The following is a 19,924-nucleotide window of genomic DNA, read 5'->3' as shown; positions in this document are numbered from 1 at the left end:
TATCTGCTAATCTTTTGGGTCTGAGCTAGAAATTTGCCTGTGTAAAATAAGTACAAACCAGTTTCTCCACTCAAGGAATTTATCATCTATTTAGAATATGCTAATATATAGTGTATAGATATATGTTGGCTAAAATTCGTGATAGTGTAAGTTTATTTTTTGAATAAGGTATTTAGACAATCAGTGATTGAGAGCATTTTGAATAATGTCTTCAATGTGCTAGCCCTACTAATCCTCTCACCTCAGCTGTGAAGCTTTGACTCAGTTTTGGAAAAAAATAATATCCTCAACAAAGCAATTTTAAACCTATGGCTTTTTGGTATCTACTATTATTGCTTTTCTTTTCATGTAATAAAGGGGCAATGTGTTCCTTTATCCTTTTCTTGCTCTGGAGTCACTGAGCCACTTTTTATGGTCTTCCTGACTTCCCGCCAGTTGCATCTCATTTCTTATTTTGGTTTTCCTGACTACATTCCAAAAGGCTGACCTAAAGTCAAGTTATTTAGTTTCCTGGGAAAAATAACTTCTTTCCTATTCTTTTCACCTTGTTCTCCAGTTTTCTGTTGAGAGTTTAATTCACTAATTGGTATATTTCTTTTATGTCCCTACTTAAGAGCAGCATAAGGTACCATAGACTTCTTGTCTTAAAATATATTCTTTTACAACTTATTATCTTAGAATTATAAGTTGCCAACATTTGTGTGTAACACATTTCTAAAAAAATACGTGAGGATATTTGACACAAATCTACAAATATGATATTCAGGATTTGTACTGTAATAAAAACCTGAAACTGCATCATTAGCTGAAAATGGTTACTTTTTCTGATGAAGTCACACAAACGTCCATCTCATGCTATATTTAATGCTTTTGTAAAGAGTAAACTTTCGAGAAATAATCTGAAAATGTGTCTAGCCAGAATAATGGAAAAGGAGTGTGGAACATCATGAATCAATATAAATTTATTTTTGAGGAAAGCAAAATGACCAGCATGGACAATGAAAATGTTTCAAGCACTATAAAATGTATTGAGTTCCAGAGACCAGACAATTTTGTATAAAATGCCCTTTGGATTTGTTTTCCCCAGGATGATAAAGAGTGGAAACAATGTACTAAAAATACAGAAAAAAAAATATTCTGAGAAGCATATTAAATCAGAGAAATGATAGTGTCATAATTGATCCCATAAAGAGACTCTCAGAAAAGTAAACTTGATACAACTAGTATGAAGCTTACAATGGTGAATCCAGCTATCAGTGGTCAATGAGAAACAACTGAAAAATTCTATTAAAAAGTTTGGAAAAAATAAAATAATACTAAAAACAAACCCTGAAATCGCACTGGTATATGTGTTTAAGATGAGGTTTCTTTTGTCTTTGTCAGGGAAATGCAAATCAAGACCACAGTGAGATATAACTTCACACCTGTCAGAATGACTAAAATAAAAAACACAAGAAACAACAGGTGTTGGCGAGGATGTGGAGAAAAAGAGACACTTTTGTACTACTGGTGGGAATGCCAACTAGTACAGCCACTGTGGAAAACAGTATGGAGGTTCCTCAAAAAATTAAAAACAGAATTATTATATGCTTCAGTAATTTCACTACTGGATATTTATCCAAAGAAAATGAAAACAATAATTTGAAAAGACATATGCACCCCTATGTTTATTGCAACATTATTTACAATAGCCAAAATATGGAAGCAACCCAAGTGTCCATGGATAGATGAATGGATAAAGAAGTGGTAGATATATTGCTCAACCATAAAAATGAATGAAATCTTGCCATTTGCAGCAACATGGATGGATCTAGAAGGTATAATACCACTTGAAATTTCAGTCAGAGAAAAACAAATGGCGTATGATTTCACTCATACATGGAATTTAAGAAACAAAACAGATGAACAAAGAAAAAAGAGACAAACCAAGAAACAGACTCTCTCTATAGAGAACAAACTGTTGGTTACCAGAGGGAAGTTGGGTAGGGGGAATAGAGAAAATAGGTGAAGGGGATTAAGAGTACTATTATCATGATGAGCACTTAGAATCATCAAATCAGTATATTATACACCTGAAACTAACATAACACTATTAACTATACTGAAATTAAAGTAAAAAAAAAATAAGATGAGGTTGTACACTCTTTTATTCTGATAATGTGCCTGCTTATTGGCTATGTATCCTCCATGGCTCTGCTCAAAATAACCCCTCCAAGAAACATAGAAGCTTTTACTACTCTCTTGAGGTTTGACCTTTCACTCTAATTTAGATTTTCTTGGTCTTGACGTTTTTTATTGATATGTTAATATTATTGATTTTATTTACTGGAAGCCATTTCACATCTTTATGTTAATAAATTTAACATATGTGACATATGCACAATGATCACCTGAAGAAGATATAGGGATTATAGCCTTTTAGTCTAACTGATCAGAGATCTCTCTTATGTCATTCAAGTTTTCACTTATCTAGAAAAATAACATAATTGATAATGATGAATATAAACACAATTAATAGTTACACCCACGCTATTGCTTTAGAATAAGATTTGAAATATAAAAACAGATGAACAGACTAGTTGTTATCAATTAATCTAAAAATTCAAGATAATACTTTTGAGGATAGGTTAAATGATTTTTCTGGAATCTTTTGCCTCCATTTGAAAGGTGGCTTCTTCAAATATTAGTTTTGTGATGTCAGGCAATTTATTTAATCTATGCTTCACTTTTTTCTTATCTGAAAATGGGGAAATTAATGGCGTCTACCTCACAGGATTGTTTTGAGGATTAAATGTGTTAATATTTTTAAAGTGTTCAGAACAGTAAGCAAGTATTTAAACATGATCTAAGTGTTTGTGTCTTGTTATCCATCTCTCTCAATTCAATGACTATCTGTCCAGCTATGTCAAGTATGGTATCATACCCATCCATTAAGTCCTAGATTGCAATTATTGAGTATTTTTAATTGATGTTTTATTTTTTTAAATCTCACTCTTTTTGCTTGTTGCTCAGATTTCTAAAACAAAAAATTCCTTAGATATATTAAACACAATTATTTTATATTCTGTGTTCACAAAAACTCTCAGTTGGGAGATATTTGTATTTAAATTTTTTGCTTGAAGGTTTTTGAAATATCCAGGAAGAATGGATTCAGCTGGGGGACTCATACAAGAGCTGAATTTTGGTTCAGAATTTTCAAGGACATTTTTCTTTTTATTCTTCATCTGGTACAAAGGTTCATTCAAGATAGGAGGTTTAACTTGCTACAGTGTGGGCTGGGATTGGGCACAGATCTATTTCTGCCTCACTCTTTCTCTGAGTTTGGAGGATATAGTTCTTTATATAGGGTTTGTTTGTTTTTTAAATACAGGGATCTTTTACTCCTTTGGTGGACTTCTCTCTCCTCGGCTCTAGAAGGCCTTGAAAAAAATCAAAGCTGAAGTGCTCCTGGATTCAGCAAATGCCTTTGGAGGTTCAGTTGATATTTTATTTTATTTTATTTTATTTTATTTTATTTTATTTTATTTTATTTTATTTTATTTATTTTATTTATTTATTTTATTTTATTTATTTTATTTATTTTATTTTATTTTCTTTCAATTCTTAAACTTATTCTTAAATTTACTTTTTTTTAAATTGGGGTTTGAACACTTAGCATGATATCTGTCATGTAGATATTTTTAAGTTTGCAATACACTGTTGTTGACTATAGGCACTGTGTTGTGGAAAGATCTCTAGAACTTATTCATCTTGCATAATTGAAACTTTATACCCTTTGAACAACCACTCCCTGTTTCCCCCTCCTCCAGCCTCTGGCAACTGACCATCTGTTTTTAGCTTCTATGAATTGACCTTTTTAGATGCTGTGTGATTCCACTCATATAAATTTAGATATTTTATATAAGTGGAATCACACAGTATTTGTCCTTTTGTGACTGGCTTATTTCACTTAGCATAATATCCTCCAAGTTTATCCATGTTGTTCCATATGGCAGGATTTCCTTCCTTATAAGCCTGAATAATAAATATTATACAATGGAATCATTGTATGAATATATCACATTTTCTTTCTCTATTCAGTCTTTGATGGGCATTTAGGATGTTTCTATATCTTGGTTATTGTGAATGATGCTTCAATTAATATGGGAGTGCAGATATCTCTTCAAGGTCCTGATTTCAATCTTTTGATTAAATACCCAGAAGTGGGACTCCTGGATCATTTGGTAGTTCTATTATTAATTTTTTTAGTAACCTCCATACTCTTTTCTAGAGTAGTACCATTTTACATTCTCACCAACAAGAGTGCAAGAGTTCCAATTTTTCCACATTCTTGTTAACATTTTTTGTCTCATTTTCTTGATAATATCTATTCTAACAAATGTGAGGTGATACCTTATTGTGGTTTTGATTTGTATTTCTCTGATATTAAACATCTTTTCATATACCTGTTGATCACTTGTATATCTTCTTTGGACAGATGTCTATTAGGTCTTATGTTCATTTTTAAAAATTGGATTGTTATTATATCAAGTTATATGAATTCCTTATGTATTTTGGATATTAACCTCTTAGCAGATACATTGAATAAATGTTTCTTTGTTTGCTGGATGCTCTTAGACTATTTCCAGAGATTTTAAATGGTTCTTTTTACATAATTTTTCACCATTTTCTCTGGGAGTCGGGGAGGATTGGGTCAATGGAGCTCCTCGTGGTATCCTGCCAGAGATGGAACCCATGTATTTATTTTTAAATGGCATAATAAACACATGTGATATAAATGATACAAATACATGTGGATAGAGCATTGATACTCATTCAAGTCTTTCTATGTGCTCTTTATTGACATGAGACCCTGCTTTCCTCTCAAGTGACCAAATTTTGAAATTTTATAGTGTTCTTTACCTTAAAAATTTACTTTATCAAATAATGATGTAGGCCTAAAATATGTAATATTTTGTATTAATTGTTTTGGAAATTACATAAAGACTATTACTTAAATATAGCCTTCTGGAACTCAGTGTTTGACTCACATTATATTATTAAGATTTCTCCATATTGCAGTATGTAGTTGTCATTTGTTGTTTTACTTCTACACAACATTCCATAGGTCCTTTCTCTCTTTGATGGATGGTTCCCAGTTTTTCTTTTTATTCAGCGTTTGGCTCACTCTGCTATGATTTCCAACCCATGAACTTGAATGGAACTGGTGACAGCAGCTCATTAATTACTTCTGTAATACCCAACCAAATGGACACCTATCAGTCCTCATCCTACAAGACCACACACTGCCATTCAACTGAGCTAACTTCTCCCTCAATGAAAAACGTGCTCTCTTGGTTTTCATGACACCTCTAGGGTCATGAGGTCATGACACCTCTTGCTTCTCTGATCCCCTCTTTGAAATTTCCTTTGTCCTTTCCATCTTCTTTCTATAACTTTTAAATTATATTCCTGATGGCCTGATCCTGGGAACTCTTGCCTCACTAGGCTCTCTCTCTTTCAATGTTGAAAAGTATCACCCGAGCTACTTATTACAATGCAGATTTGCAGGGGAGGGGTTCCCAATGAGATTCTGTTTTAGTAAGTATAGGGTGAGACACAAGAATGCATTATTAACAAGTATACATCTCTGAGGGGATTAAGGCAGTTCTCAGAATTTATGCTACTGTCTCTTCTGTAAAAAATTCTTTTCTTAACTTGTGATGTGTTCTGGAGATTTTATGAAAGTTAATTTATTTTTAAAGAAATTGCTGGCACTAATAACACTTTTAAAAACCTTGCATTTAGAATTGCCTTTAAACAGAGCACAGTAGCTGTCAAACAGAGTTATATAATATTTTCTATGCTTTGGAGATGGCACCAATGGAAGAGCTAGCTGTGTGGCAGAGCCATTGGTTACTAGGACTGATAGAGTCATTGGTGTTGGTCAGGCTAAACAATTCTTTGAAGCAAAGGGAACTGGAAAAACTCAAAAACCATAGCCACCTAATACGAAAAAGTTGATTGATGGAAAAGACTTTCCCTGCTATCTGTAGTTTTGGGCAGTGTGGTGTTGATGTGCAAGATGATGCTAATAGATAGGCAGGAGTAAAAAAAAATAGCATTTTGTAAGCCATATTAAGGATTTTTATCTTCATCTTGATTGGAATAAGATACCATTGGAGAGTTTTAGGTACAGCAGTCTCTCCCTTATCTGCAGTTTTGCTTTCCATGGTTTAAAGTTATCTGCAGTCATAACAGGAAGCAGGTGATTCTTCTGATGATAAGCAGAAGGTCACTAGTAGCCCAACACTATTACAATGCCTACGTCATTCCTCTCACTTCATCTCATCACACTGGCACTTTATCATCTCATGTCATCACAAGAAGAGGAAGAGTGAGTACAGTAAGATATTTTGAGAGAGAGGTTTCCTATTCACATAACTTTTATTGAAGTATATGTTAAAATTGTTCTATTTTACTATTATTGTTAATCTCTTCCTGTGTCTAATTTGTAATTTAAACTTTATAGTTATGTGTGTCTAGGAAAAAAAAGCATATGTAGGGTTTGGTACTATTTGTGGTTTTAGGCATCCATTTGGGGATCTTGGAAAGTATCCTCCACAAATAAGAGAGACTGTATAGTGATAAGGTGAAGGCAGCAGGTCCCCTGATTTCAGATGTATACTTTGAAAAGGTCACTCCAGCTGTGTGTAGTGAATAAAATGAGTGTAGGGTTCAATTGTGCTTATTGATTGAAATCAAGGAGAGATAGAGTGTAGCTTGAATCAAAGTGGTAGCAATAGAGATGAAATTTGATTGCACGGATAATTATGATTTATGATAAACTGGACTTATTGCAGGATTAGATAGAGGAAAGGAGGGAAAAACTGTTTGAGGAACTTACACATTCCTGACTATACTACTGGACGAATGAAGGTGACATTGATTGAGGAGTGGGCTGATGCTAAAAGTCCACTTTAGGGCCTTTGATTACATAAACATCAGTGTCTTTCAATCTGAATGATAGTGACCCACATGGACAAGTCATGGCTTGTGGTTTTCCTTCCTTTTTTTTTTTTTTAAAGATTTTATTTATTTATTCATGAGAGACACAGAGAGAGGGAGGCAGAGACATAGAGGGAGAAGTGGGCTCCATGCAGGAAGCCCGATGTGGGACTCGATCCTGGGACTCCAGGATCGCCCTGGGCCAAAGGCAGACGCTCAACCACTGAGCCACCCAGGCATCCCGTGGTTTTCCTGTTTTAGCAGATGGACAACTAAAGAAAATCGTTTTGTGTATTTCATGTGTCTTAATCTCTCATCATTGACAGTTATTCCCATATGGATGAAAACATGGTGCTGACAATTTTAATCCCCTGAAGAGAGAGTGCCTCAACTCTCTCTCTGGTTCTAAGTCCAAACATCCAAGGGGATGCACTCATTGTTCCAATTTGCTCAGCTGTCTATCCTTGGGCTACTCAAAAGTGCCCAGATGGGGGGCCATGTAAGTGCATAGCAGTTCCTGTGGGAACCATGTGAGTGAAAGAGGTAGGAAGAATTAAGGGATTGTAAGGGTTAAGGGCATACTGTACAGTAGGTGTCTATGATATACTTATTGAGAAAAGCAGGAGCAAAAGCAATTCACTCTCTACAGGACAATGATGGTTTTATAATGTTTGCCCCATTTTCTTTTGGGTGAAACATATGCACCCATAGTACTTTCCATATAATATAAAGTACTGTGTAGTACTTAACACTGTAAAATACTATAAAGTACATACCTGTTTTGAGTACTGAAGTGTGGGATGAATTGTGCTTTCTGGGTTAAAGCACATAAACATTTTATTTCCTTATGTTATGATTTTCCTTCGGTAGGTCCTTTCCATCTCTATAAAACTGGCCAAAAAAGAAAAAAGAAACTTGGATATAGTAAATGGGGTGTAATGTTATCTTACCACATCAAGAAATTGTCAGTTCATTCTATAAGAATGTGGATTTTATGTATTTCCTGTTGTGTGTATGAGGAACCCCCAGTTCTCTAGCCCCCTGTTCCCATATTTGCGTCCTCCCTCACCCCATCCTTTAAAATTGTACTCATTTTACTTCAGGAAATGTTAAATGATTTCTCTGATCCAAAACTGATTCACTCGGGTAATCATTCCATCATTTCGCTGAGGTTAAAAGAGTATAAAAATTATGATGATACTTAAGAAGGAAAATGGAAAGATAAATTGGTTATGACTAAGACAGAAAAAATTGAAACACAATTGCTTGAGTATAGATGACTTAGGCAAAGGGGAAAGCCAATTATCCTAGTCAAAAGATTATAGGCAATAATTGTAAAAGCTTTTCTACTTGCATAATCATTTTGCATCAGAGTAGGATTGTTTATCTCTCTTACGTGCCCATATTGATAAATTGTAAATTACACTTACTACAATAGTGACACAGTAAGATATCCTTTTCTTTTCATGTCAATACACTTTTTGAAAGGTAAGGAGGTTACTTAGAGTATTTGATACTTCCATCTTTAAATACATTTGTTGCTCATGTATCTCTTGCATGGTTTTCTTTGGGAAAATCAAGGTGGTGTTGGTACACAGGGACACTGAAATTAAAGAATGTCGGAGGAGATCATGGAGAGGATGTTGTCACCAGTTGACTCCTGAGCTGGTCCTGGGCAACCGGAGGCTCTTCATCCTCTCTCCTGTCCTTGGAATGTACGTACTGTCCACCCTTCCTGCAGTGGGATCCATTTTCAAGGACGTAGCCTTGAGACAGCAATGTGTTGCTGAGGCATCTGGATGGTATGTGTGACTGGGACACCTTTAAGGCCTCCATTTAACTTCTAAGATTCTGGCGGGCAGGTATGGAGATCTGGTCTTACAGGCACAACTCTGGCATGGAATAAGTTGTCTTGCTTATTCCGCACACCACATGCCAATCTGGAGTGCTCTCCCTTTCCCCTCTAGCCTTGCACTCTGTGTATGGAGGCCAGTTTCAGATTTTGCTTAGGAAGCTCTGAGGTTTGTGAACCTACAGACAGATTAAAAGATATCTTTTGGTTCTGAAAAATAAACAGTAGGAGGCTCACATTTTTTATGTTTTTTAAGTCCTTTGAGATTTTTTCTTAAATTATAACAACTCCTAATTAGACATTTATGATATCTTGTAATAACAGATGAATAATATAAAAAGGAAAACCACTAACTAGGAATACTTTGATACTCTCATTTTATCATGGAGTAAATCTCCCAAATGCCAAATTTAAACAAGATAAGCCATATTTCATATATTTCTATCACTCTCCTCTTTTCCATTCACTGTAGTTGTGGGGACATGTTAAGGCAATCTTCTCCTAAATTTTTTTTTAATCCCTTGAGTTAGAAGCAATGTTAAGAATAAAGAGAGACTTACAGACTCTCATATAATGTGCCTTTCCTAGGTCCTGAAAAGAAAATGATAAAGGTATAGGGAGAGGAGGATTAATACATATTTTTCTCACTGTTCATGCCTTGATCCTATCATCCATCCATTTGTTTATTCATCAACATTTATTGAACATACCTTATGTTTCAAGGAATGAGGAAATAGCAAAGAAATGCAATCATAGCCCTGGTGGAATGTAAAAGAAAGATATGCAGACCTAGTTATTACAAGTCAGAATGATTAATGCAATGGGGTCGAGTGGAAGGTATAAGCATTCTAGGGGTTGAGGAGACCAGTCAGGGGAATATCTTCTGACAAGTGTCATTTGAATTTAACATGAAGGGACAAATTGCTATTGGAGTGGAGCAAAGAGAACAGATATTCCAGCGAGGAGGAGTCATGTGCATGGTGTGGAAAAGGTAAGCTCATTGTGGGTCATGTGTGGCTTTCCACAGCTAATCCTTAGGATACCTGAGAGAGGTGGTGTGTGAAACGAGATGAATGCCTGATGGGGGAAATGTTCACGGAGATGGTGATGGAAAATGGTCTTTTCGTCCTACTTATGAAATGCCATTATTAATCTTTTCTTAACTTTGTGAAATCTTGCCCAAAGCCATTGTCTACCTGGAAATTCCTCCTAAGTCAGATTTGTACAGCTTTGAATTTTCCTGATTAATGATCAGTTCTCCATTTCACTTTATAATATGTAGGGTTGGTCCAAGTTTCATAACTATTTCTTTACATTGATAAGCCAAATATGATTCCTTTTCTTCAGTCTTAAATACCAGTGAATGCTATTGTGAATTGATGAACCCCTGTTATTTGCAAAATTACCTCTATTGTTGCAGCCTGACAAATTACTAACAGATACACATCACAAAAATGCCAGGCACTTCAGCTCATTTAACTGCTTTCGTTGGCATTTTATTCCTTCCCCCCATGATTACTGTCATTTTTTTTAGCTCTGTGTTAAATCACCACCTAATTATGCATCATCACAGCAACTCATAACAGTTGAGCATGTCTCACTCCTAAATTCTAAAAGCAACTCTGTTGAGTCAGGCTCACGGGAGAGAGTGTTGTCACTTTTCTTGACTTTGCTTTACCCTCTGGGTATTTGGGATTTTTGAGCTCCTTTGTGATGGGAATCTGCTCTGGGAGAGTGGTGCACTTTGGAAAAGTTCATTGATCACATGAGTAAAGTGAGGAATAAGAAGCAAAGCAGGAAAGCTTCCCCCAGTTGTCTCACTGCCAAATTCAGATGACCTGATTCATCTTTTTTCCTTTCTAATTCACCTTCTAATAAAAGGCATTCCCTGATGGATGGAAACTGGAGGTTGAATCTTGAGTTTTGGGCCAAAGATGATCATGTTGTTACAAATGCAATTAATCTCTGTTTCCTCATCTGTCAAATGTGCATAATCCTACCTTCCTATCTCATAGAGATGTGTGAGGATAAAATGTCCTAAATTATTGCTTGGTCTCCACCTGTGCAAGGCAGACTGTTTGCTGTGACTTTCAGGGAATGTTGCCTTTTTAAAATAGCTAGGAATATGCTTCTCAGAAATTGCACTATTGCTACTAACTTTCAGGTGGTAGATTTAGGGATTCCTGCAGAAAGAGTATCAGTTTTGATCCTGGTGAAATCTCAGTTAGAATTTGGATTCTAAGGTGAGTGAGGGGTGAGAGTGAGCCATTCATCAGTGGTCCTGGTGTATTTCAGGGGCTCCATGACCTCTATTTTCGCTTCTCATATATTTTTATTTTGATGCCTCGATAAAAATATCAAAGAATTTCAATAGGTTCATTTATAATCATAATCTCATCTGGGATCATCACCTGTTCCCATTTATCAGCATTGGCAAGGAAAAGTGGTACATTTTTATTTTTATTTAATGAAGAACCAGCTGCTTTAACAGATGTTTCATAAATTTAGAAGATGTCCTGCACTTCTTCATCAGGCAAAGAACACCTAAATGCTCTCTACATATTCAACAATGGATATAAGTACTTTGCTTCCTTGACCATTAAAATTTCTTGGAATAAATAAATCACAAATTATCCAACTTCCCAGATCAATAATCAATACATAATGATAGATTACACAGGCTTATCTATGTAAGATAAGATACATAGTTTTGTGTTTTCCTTTGTGTTTTATCTGAAAGACCATTATTCAAAAAGAGATGATTATATTGTATGGTAGTTGGTGCTTCTATAGCCTGGCTTAATCTACAGTCCAGCAATGGAAGTATTATTATCTTTAAAGATGAAGAACTAGAGACACAGAGATGCTAAGGTCATTCAGGTAAAAATAGCAGAGTCTATATTCAAACTCAGTAACCTCAAAATGCATTTTCTTTTCACCCTTACTGGTCGTACCAGTCAGGTATAGTTCCATACAATTTTTCTAGTGAATGCATTAAAAATATTCTTTCATAATCCTCTGAAGAGATGTATTGTTCAAGGAACTCAAAAAAGTCCTTCTTAATGATCTCAGATTATTGGCATTGATTAGAAAAATAAAGAATCAGGGCTCTTACAAAGACAATGGAAATGAAGAGGATTTTATATTATCATGTAAATTTAGGAAAGTAGTATGCAGTCAGAACACACTAGGCTGAGTGTCAGATTGTGAAGAAGGAATCTGAGATGTGCCTGGTAAGGGGTATAAGTGCTGTGTTCTAGAGAGGTTCATGGGCTTGGAAAGCTGTCCCTGATGTCAGTGGAAACATTTCCCCCAGGGTTCACTATGTTAAAGGTTAGGCATTGCTTTTCATGCCCAAATCTTCCAAGTTACTCTGCATCTCTGAAGTAACAACTATGCCCTGAGGTGGGAAGTGAGAGCATAGTCCATAATTTAATTTTAAAAACTTCACCATTTTGTTCTCAGTCAGCTTCACACAGATATTTGTTTCATTCAAGCAGTCATGAATGTTTTGTTTTGTGGCAAGGGAAGCTTTTGTTGATCTTTCCTACTCTAATTCATTTTATTCTTTTGAAATTAATTAGAAGAGAATCAAAACATGACTTCCAACATTGTTTTCCTTGCGGTTTTTGTTTTGTTATGTTTTACTATCAAATATGAATTACTTCTCTGTGTGGCCTTGATCATTCTATAGAATCAGGTAACCCTGTTTTCCCATTTTCTCCTCTCATATATTTAACATCTCTTGCCAGGTATCTATTTAGTAAACATCCATCCTATCCATCCTCTATACAAATACAAATCTGTAGTTTAGAAGAGGGGTCTGGGCTACAGATTTAAATCTGGGAGTCCTTGGCATATGGTGGTTATTTAAAGCCAGGAGACCAGATGAAATCATGAAAGGAGTTCCAACATTGTGAGGATGGGCAGGCGAATGGAGCCAGCAAAGAACATGAGGAATGACTAGTGAAGTAGAAAGAAAACAGAGGGTGCTTCCTGGAAATCCTAATGAAGAGAGTGTTTGGAGGGAGAGAGCTACTCTGCCAAATGCTGGTGATAAGTCAAGCAGCTAAAGACTGACTGAGAGGCAGATCATAGGGTCATTGATAACCGTTAAAAGAGTAAACACTACATCTTAATGAGTATAAAAGGATTTTTTAAAAAAAGATTTTACCTATTTATTCATGAGAAACATAGAGAGAGGCAGAGACATAGGCAGAGGGAGAAGCAGCCTCTCTGCAGGGAGCCTGATATGGGACTCAATCCCAGGACCCCAGGATCATGACCTGATCCAAAGGCAGAGAGGGTCAATCACTGAGCCAGCCCATTGCCAGACCCTTAGATCTTTTTTGCATATATGGTCAGTATTTTTTATTGCAGCTATCATCACATCCCTCTCTTCCCTAATTCCTTAGTCAAAGGGAAGAATAGTGTAGACACTTTTTCATTTTTTCCTCACTAAATAATATAACTCAGAGGTATTTCTGCCTTAGTATACAGAGAGCTTCCTCATTCTTTATTTATGGCCAGGTAGTGTTTCATCTTAGTTTATTTAGAGAGTTTTCCTTTGATAGACACTTGGATTTTTTCCTGACTTTCAAAACTAAATAATGCTATGACTTTATGCATTTCACATGTGTTCAAGTATGTTTATGGGATAAAGTACCAGAAGTGAGATTGCCTGATTGAAATTTTTGTCAATTTTATATGCACTGTCAAATTTCCCTCCCTAGAGATTGTACTATTTTATACTCCCACTGGCCAAAGTATGTGAGTGCCTGTTACTCTACAGCCTTATCAGCAGAATGTGTTGTCAAATTTTTGGATTTTTGCCAGTATGGTAGATGAAAAATGGTATCTCTTAAGGTTGAGGCTGACCACATTTGTGTATGCTTAAAAACTATTTGTATTTTTCTCCTGTGAGTTTTATTATCATATCTTTCACCTATTTTTTCTATTGGGTTTTTGATGCCTTCTTCCTGATTTTTAGGAGCTTTTAATACATTAGAGAGGTGAACTCTTACTTGTGATATGAGTTGTAAATATATTTTTTCTGTTGTCTCTTAGCTTAGATTATTATGTAGAAGTCTTTTTTTTAAATGCCACTATGCATTTGAATTTATAATTTATTTTATAGCTTGTAAACTTGAAGTCATTTAAAATGCCTCCCCCATGCCAAGCTCATGAAGAGATTTGCTGTTTTCTTCTAGTATATTTTTGATCCATACTAAGGTTGGCTTGGTACGTGGTGTGAACACAATTTGATCTTTTTCCAGATGGCTACTCAGAGGTCACAACTCCATTAATATATATCCATTAATATATATCTTTTTTCTATATCTATAATCCACAACTTTTTTTTTTTAGGGAAAGTACATGCATGTGCTCATGAGTAGGGGATGGGGTAAAAGGAGGGGCAGAGGGAGAGAGAGAGAGAGAGAGAATCTTAGGCCTCTCTTGATGTGAGGCTGAGATCTCAGGACCCTGAGATCATGACCTGAGCCAAAATCAGGACTCTGATGCTTAACTGACTTGGGCCACTCAGGTGCCAAGAAGTCCATATTACTTCTGCTGATTTGAGATTCTGCCATTATCATACATCAAATTCTCATATGTGTTTGGCTTTATACTTAGATTTTCTATTATCTTCTATTGGGCTGTCCACATGATCCCATTGCTTTAATTATTGTGACTTTATAGTATATTTTAATACAATAACGTCCTCATTCTTTTCTCTTCCACAGTTTTCATAGTATTTACCATAATTTAAATAGTTGTGGAATCATTTGGTGTACTTGTATTTATGACATTAAATAAACAAAAAAAAAGCTTTAAGAATTGTTTTTAGTTGATAGTTTACTTAAATCCTTTCTATCATCCATTTATTCCATCAATATTACTTGAGCACCTATTATATGCTTAGCATTTATTACACATTTAGGAACATCAGTGAACAAAACAAACTGCTGCTCTCTTATAGCTTTGTAGCCACCTACATTAGTCTTGAGTCTTTCAAGAAAAAGTTCTATTTGATTATTCCTTACATCATCTGAATTGAATTAAAACAGAATGTCAACTTTGCCATCTTAATATTTTATGAAGGAAAAAATATTAAAAATCTCATGCAACATCTATAATAAATCTTCTTTGATTCAGAATAGTAAAGAATATAAACAGTATGAAGAAGAAAGTGCTAGAGAAATATGAGATACCCAAGAGATACCTTGTTTTTCAACTTACCTCAGTTGAAATTAAGTGTCTCGTTAGTGTCATAAATTTGCAGTACAGTGACCATAGGAACAGTTCAGTAATTGACAAGACTAAGAAATGATCATTTATATACTATGTTAAGCGTTTAAAATTTGACTTCTAAACTGTAAATAGATTGTAATAATATTTTTTTGTTAAATTCAAGATTTATTCTCAAATCTCAAGAGTTATGACAGGATATTTGACATCAGGATTGAATTTGGCTGAATATTGCTTTTGCCACTTGACCCCTTAGTATGACATAAAAATATGTATTCTGGGGTTCTTTACTATTGATTATGTTTTCCAAAGATAGAAGCCAAAAGATGAGAATTACAGGTATTTGCCTGCCATGTCAGTGGCATCTCAGACTCATGACAATCTTTTTGTCAGTTAGAAGTGTTCTTAGCCCCCGATAAACTGTCCAGGGAGCAAAAGTTACACAGAGGCAACTTACCTGGACTTTGCCCTTCTGCCAAATAGGATCATTCCTTAGTTCTTTGGCAACTGCCACACTTGAAATAAATCATTTCAGGCCTTGTTATTACAAAACCAACTTATTCAAGGGCATAAAAAAAAAAACCCAAAAACACCTCATTCAAACAGTATACAACAAACATTTAGAACTGAGATGCAAAGTAATTTTTCTCTAGGTCTTTATTTATGTCACTGCTTATGCCTTAGAACCTCCTTCCCATCTCACCTGCCTTACTTTTCAAATTTCAACAATCACTTCCACAAATTCATTGTTTCTGAACCAGCTCCCAGGGACTTAAGAACAATACATCTTTAGATATTCATAGTATAGTGATTGCCTCATAGCAATGGGATTAATACTGTGGTTCTCAAATTTGGCATCCATTAGAATCACCTGGCGGGATTGTTGAATCACAGACTAGTGGGTTCTACCATCAGATTGCTGACGGAGTAGGTCTGGGATGAGGTCCAAGAATTTACATTTCTGATAAGTTCCTCAGAACTTGGTAATGCTGCTGATCTGGGACAATACTTTGAGGACCACTGATACATTATTATAATAATGGTTTACCTTTGTTTCTCCACTTGTCTATAAGTTTATTGAAAGCAGATCAAATTTAGTTTCATGTCAATTTCTAGAGCCCTGAAAAAATACCTGTCACATAGCAGATGCTTTATAAACAGCTGTTGATTAAATTATGGAGAGCTTTGTTGAATAGCGCTATTTTGGATGTATAAATTTTCACAATTTTTGTACTTGTGAGCTACTTTTTTCCCTTGGTAGCTACTAGGTTTTTTTCTGGGACACTCAGTTTCAAAGGTAATTGATAGCTTTAATATAAAATATGAAGTAGTTTATCCAGGAAAGTTTGGATTATTTACTTTATTAATCACTAGCCGATATCAAAGATAATTTTTTTGTGTGGGGCTTGAACTCATGACCCTGAGATCAAAACCTGAGCTGAGATCAAGAGTCAGATGCTTAACTGACTGAGCCAACCAGGTGCCCCTAAATGATAATTTTAAACTAATGTTTTATTTATAAAAAATGGAAATAGGTTCTCATTAGAGTACTGAGCTTCTATGTACTCTCAAAAAAAAAAAAAAAAACCTCAGCAGAGATTTCAGATAATAATAATAATCAATTTTACCATTGCCTTAAAGTGAAGTTGCATAGAATGAATATATGTGTAATAATGTTTCTTGATGCCAACCATTAAGACCTATCACATTAACTCTATGGGGTGGTGATCTATGGATTCCCCAAGTAGAATGAATAATTGGCAAATATGTAGATAATTTGAGTAGAAAAATAGTACCAGTTTTCCAAATTGCCACCAACAATCGCAATCTACAGAAGGAAAATCAAAAGAATCAAAACAAAAAAACCCTAGAATATTTTGTACAAAATCGAAGACAGAGAGGGATGGAGAAGGAGAGGAATATCATGGAATGGTGAGATGAGCATAAGCCACAGCACACAATTTTACCTCCTCTCAAGGCAGCACTCTACACTGGTGTTGGTTTGTGGAATAATCATGTCTCCCCTGAAGTGTCTTCTCTCTTTCCATCAACACTTATCCACCTGCCAAGGCAACCTGCAAAGGGACCATAAGCTTTGCTTTCTTTTGTCAGGCTGGGTTACTCCAAATGTACCCCCTGGCCGTGTGCAAGTGAAGAAGCTGCAGATCAGACTGGGCAAACGTTTGGCCCATTGACCGTTGAGTCAAAACACAGCTCGAGACACACAATGTATATTTTGAAACAAATTATTTTGCAATATTTTTGAGAAATACAGAGCAAATACTTGAAATAAATCTTAAAGGTTAAATGTGTTGACAACAACATGTGCAATTAGCTTTCTTCCCATTTCTAGCACTTGCTTTAAAGATTTTCTTGCTCTCTGCCCAAATATTTGTTGATTTGGGAACTGATGAAAGAGATGGAAAAATACCCTCTAGTCTGTGACCTTATTCTTTGGCTTATGCTCATTGAAATGATAAAACTGAATGAGGTAATTTTCATTCTGCTATTTTCTCTCTCTCTCTCTTTTTTTTCCCACTCTTCATCCCACTTTTAGATTGCTCTTTCTTTTACCACACATTCTCTAGATGCATCTTCCATTGTTAGTGCTACCCAGAGTTCAAAAGTCTTTTCAGATGTAAAATTCTCCTGCATTCATTGTCTGGCATTTAATTTCAATGTTTTTCTCTTTCCCCCACACCTACTACTTGTATTTTTCTTTTCCATGGATTTGATCTCTTTGGCAGCTGGCATTGTCTTCATTATTTCATCCTGATCACATAAATATTGTCAAAGCACTCACCTCTGTTTTACCCCAGAAGGGAAAAGAGTGGATAAAGAATATGCTACACCTTTTCTTTATTTCAAAGAGCAGATAGCTCTTTTGTGTGAAATGTCTCCCTTGTAAATTTCTTTATATTTCTCTGAAATAATTAATCTAGTCTTTGTTATTTAAAAAGTGGTGTCATGCGCTTCTACAGATTTGTTCTATGTTGGGATCTCGTGAATTCTTATCACCCACAGAAAAGGAAAATATTATAAGAAATGAAGAAAGATCAAAAATGAGGAAGAGGGCTCCATTTCACCTATTAAATTTCTTCTCTTTCCTTTAGGACAATGGCGTCGGATTTCAAATTTTATGTAAAGGCCTTAATTCTATATTGATGTGACTTCTAGCTTCCATGAAACTTAAATACAGTAAGTAATAATATTAGACTATATCTCCTAAAATTTCAAAATATATATTTAAAATTTTGCTAAAATGGGAGTATCTCCAGGAAATATATTCTCAATGTGTTATCTGTAAATTTTCATCAGTAAAATTTTCTATTCTAGTTTTAACTACTTAGCTCTTCTGGCATGAATGGATTATCTTGTTGATTCCGTCTTCCTTGGATCCAGTCAAAGGATCTTTACATTAATTTTGTTGAGACTTTTCTAAAAGGTAGGAAAGGTTAATGCTACTAGCTTGTAAGATATTGGCCTTGCTGATATAGTTTGTGGACTGAAACAAAAAGGACATTTCTTTATTTAGTGTAGTTGGTGTCAACTATCCTGTGCTTCAGAACCATCTGGAAAGTGTCTTGAAAACTATAGATGCCAGAGATGAACCCCCAGAGATTTGCTTTCAATAAGCTTGTAGGGAGGATGTGGAGGTAGGCAGGAAGTGAGTATTTTTAAGAACTTTTGAGATGCTTCTAATGTGCAGTTGGCATTGTGAACCACTGATTTATTATCAGATTGATAAACTGTGGATGTGCATAAAGGTGCAATAACATCTTTGTGGCACTAAGCATACCATGGTTTTTCAACATGTGTCCTTTTTTTTTTTTTTTTGATATATCCTTTGGAGTCCTAAAAGATGACTTGAACCGTTGTTCCACAATGGTTAAGTTTGCCTCTGTCTTTTCTTTTGCATGGCTACTATATACCATTCCTATAAGTATAAATATAAATGTCCAGATTATTGACATAAAATCAGGGTGAGGAACTGGGAAGTGGGAAAAGCAGAGAGAGTCTGTTACAAGGTGGATTAATGAAAAAGAAAGCATGTGCTTTTGTTTCTGAATCTGGCAAAATGTGCCTCTAATCTAGTTACATCCATCTTGTCAACCTTGCCTACAAACTTATTGTTGTCTGTCTACAGAGATGTGACATTAAGTAGCCCATATACTGTGTTATTTATTTGTTTATAGGTTAATTGTTTAGAATATTGATCTCCTGGGCTCATTTTCCCATTCTTTCTCAAATACCCTTTCAAATCAACAAACATAAACTAGGACAGATTCTTCCACACAGGAGACTCTTAAATGGTACAGATTCTTTCTACTTGGTGCCTTTAAAAAAACCCCACTCTGGTAAAAGAGCAAAATCCAGTATAAATATTGTCAGCACTCCAGAAGTTACTGTAATGTTTTTGGTCTTCACTCTGGGAGGGATGCAAGAAACTAGTTGGGAGGCACCAGTTTTTTGACCACTTGCTCTTTGATTAATTTAGCAGTGAATATATAGAAGGAAGCCTCTTAGTTGCCATAAAATTCTATAAATTTTTCCAAGAAATTACTTGAAGATGTATTACCCAGCTATGTGAGAGCTTCCGTGGGACTCTAAATCTGTCTTTAAAATTGGAATAAAAAATAAAAGCTTAATTCTGAGCAGCAGGGATACAGGCTGTTGCTTGTCTCATTTTCTACTTTCCATAGTCATTATGACATGGTAACCTCTGTCTTCATTTTGTAATGCATTTTTTTAAAATTAGCAAACAGTAAATTCAAAGCCTCCTGCCTGACCACTGAGTAAGTATGTGACAAGAAGGTGGGTCAGGTGCTTGCTCAG

The 19,924-nt window shown here is 35.3% G+C and overlaps 1 long non-coding RNA gene across 1 annotated transcript in view; it reads right to left on the bottom strand.

The window, feature by feature from the left end:
* Positions 1-15,928, bottom strand: part of LOC118351243 (uncharacterized) — a 29,856-nt gene extending 13,928 nt beyond the window's left edge. Inside the window, exons 1-2 of the long non-coding RNA XR_004806379.2 lie at positions 15,792-15,928; positions 7,764-7,878 (exon numbers count right to left, since the gene is read on the bottom strand). This is a non-coding gene — a long non-coding RNA (uncharacterized LOC118351243). The remainder of the gene's footprint in view (positions 1-7,763; positions 7,879-15,791) is intronic.
* Between the last annotated feature and the right edge of the window lie 3,996 nt (positions 15,929-19,924).

Source organism: Canis lupus, chromosome 17 (assembly GCF_003254725.2).
Source record: "Canis lupus dingo isolate Sandy chromosome 17, ASM325472v2, whole genome shotgun sequence".
Classification (NCBI taxonomy): Eukaryota; Metazoa; Chordata; class Mammalia; order Carnivora; family Canidae; genus Canis; species Canis lupus.
This window is presented reverse-complemented; position numbering and strand designations above follow the sequence as displayed.